The sequence below is a fragment of the Hyla sarda genome, chromosome 12, assembly GCF_029499605.1.
Source record: "Hyla sarda isolate aHylSar1 chromosome 12, aHylSar1.hap1, whole genome shotgun sequence".
NCBI lineage: Eukaryota > Metazoa > Chordata > Amphibia > Anura > Hylidae > Hyla > Hyla sarda.
The window spans coordinates 38,218,347-38,221,064 of NC_079200.1; the positions used below are offsets into that span (position 1 = coordinate 38,218,347).

Genomic DNA, 2,718 nt, shown 5'->3' on the forward strand with positions numbered 1-2,718 from the left:
GGCAACGTCACTAGGCCGGGGCCGGCCCGGAGCGGAGAAGAGGGCCTCCTGGTGAAAATGGACAGCCTGGATGATGACGAAGGCCGCAGTAGTCTTCAACCTGCGGACCTCCAGATGTTTCAAAACTACAACTCCCAGCATGCGCGGACAGCAGATGGCTGTCCGAGCATGCTGGGGGTTGTAGTTTTGCAAGATCTAGAGGTCTGCAGGTTGAAGACCACTGAGAAGGGATTGACAGGCGGAGAGTTCACTCGAGTATAAGCCGATGGGGGCGTTTTCAGCACGAAAAATCGTGCTGAAAAACTCGGCTTATACTCGAGTATATACGGTAGAACTAAAGCCATAACATAATTATGGGAAGAGTATCCAAGTACCAATTCACAGGCCCTACTCACCTTTGTAGGTCATAGAAGAGTATTACTCCATTTGGGAGCAAAAGATAATGCAACTTCCAGGGGGTAAATAGAAAAAGTAATATATCATCATCTAGAAATAAATTAGTGGATCCATGAACAAATACTGTACTTAATATACTCTTAATATACTGTACATGTAGCAAATATCTATCTGGGGTTATTTCAGTGCAAAGTACATAATAAATTATCCAGGAATGGCTGACAATTTTTTGCCTGAGGGGCTGTATGAACAAATGTTGCATTATACAGCAGGAGGAAAACATGCATATATAACATACAAGGGCCTCTAACATGTGTCTATTGCGCAGTACTTCAAGTCACAATTGATAATGCTTAACGGGGTTGTGCAGCCTAAGAAAAAATACATGATTGCAATGTTGGATTGTGAATGGTATTGCTGCACACCTCCATTAAAGTGAATGTGGTTGACCTGTGAATAGATGTGGTGCTGTTTTGGGGAAAGAAAAAAACACCCATCTTTTTCTAATCCTGTACAATTACTTTTTTACGGTTCAAAAGATTTATTAAACATTGATAACATATACAACATCCGCCCCAGGGCGGTAGAAGCGGGCAATCGAATACAGATAGCTGGTATCAGGATTCCATGCAATCAGTACTAAAGTATAAACAATCACCATCATGCGCTGGATAGTACTAAATAGGCAAGCTAGTAAGACCTAGTCAATGCAGTACACTGACGTAGGCCATGATGCCATAGGTGAAGGCCAGATAGAGAGAGACAGCGGGGATAACGTATAACTAGCAAGGTCGGGGGAACCTTTGACAATGTGAAAGAAATAAACAAACAATCAAGGACATCTAGCCAACGTGGTGGGGAGCGATGTCTCATTCGAGTGTCCATTTAAGGGTCTAGAGTAGGCAATCGCTGGAACCAATGCCATCCAAACCAGGCCCCAGCCACTCAAACTAGCATATTACAACCTAAGTCTAAATGGGTCAGGCTGGTTGGGAGGCCTAATACACTACCAATGTAAACCAAAAAAGAAAAAAGAAAAGGAAAAGAACCACACATAGACAAGACACAAAAGGGGAGAATGGAGGGGGAAGGAACCGAGCAGAAGCAGTCGGAATAGAGTTGAGAGGGAGAGGGGGAGTGGGGGTAAAGGATGCCACAACTGTACAATTACTTTATTACTATAATTTTTTTTTTTATCTAAGAGCTGAGGAACTTGCTCTCAAATCACGCAAAGTGCAAGAAAAAGTGCATGCGTGTTACACTAAAAAAAATTTACACAAAGGATGCGGTCTATGGGAAGCCCTTCTCCGACAGGAGAGAGGCCCCCCAACAAACCTTACCCTTCGCCTCCGGACCAAAAGGTACCTGTCTGGATCCAGATTTGATGTCCCTTTTCACCGAAGCTACTAAGGGACCACAAATGCTCCTTGCATCCCCCTTGGTGTTAGCCAAGGTATCTTCCTGCAGAGCCGTAAACGGTCGGTACCCTGCCCATGCAAGAGTACCCGGGGTTTTTGCAGGGAGGTGCAGAACCTAATGGCCACACACACCTCCCCTAGACCGCTAGGAGGGACCCCCAGAAGGGCTACCGCATCCTAACAATCCAGTGGACACACAACACGCAAAAAGTGACACAGTGACAAAAAGAAATAAATAAGTTCATGTGTGCAGATATACTGCCCGGACATCTGGCCGGATCTATAAAAATGTCTTTGATCCTAGCCAGAAGGCCGGGAATCAAGAGGTGAGTGCCACAAAGGTGAAGAGATCATGGTGCCCGTGCTTCAACTCAGTGAGCCAATTATCCCAGTGAGTTTCAGCACCTCGGGGTCACCACTCCCCGAGGCACTAAAGTACCGCGGCTCTAGACCCTCTCAGCCTCATGCTGAGACCCAGAGGCAACAGGTCACATCGGGGCAGCCGTTGAGCTGATTCCTTATAACCAGCCCCGGAATGCACTGGTACACCTGCTCCCTCCATGTAGCAACCATCCCCACCAGCCCAATACCGGCACTTCAGGTCACCAGCTGAAACTGATAAGAACAGATACGACACTTGATCTTAGCCAAAAGGCCGAGAAGCGATGTCACTGATGGCCTATCATTCGGATCCTCTGAATAAGCCCCCAATAGCTGCTCAGTAGGCTGCCAACACCCAGCACCCCCACCGTACAGCTATTCTCCACAGTCGTGGCACCTGATCGTACACAATAACCAGAGCTGGAAGCCTCAGCTCCATACATTGTATGGTGGCCATGCCATGTTACTGCAGCTCATTCACCTCAATGGGAGCCGAGCTGCACCTCATTAGTGCACTGTTTCC

At 46.8% G+C, this 2,718-nt stretch overlaps 1 pseudogene; it reads right to left on the reverse strand.

Moving 5' to 3' along the window:
- Positions 1-2,314: 2,314 nt before the first annotated feature.
- LOC130297167 (U2 spliceosomal RNA) lies at positions 2,315-2,481 on the reverse strand (annotated as a pseudogene).
- Between the last annotated feature and the right edge of the window lie 237 nt (positions 2,482-2,718).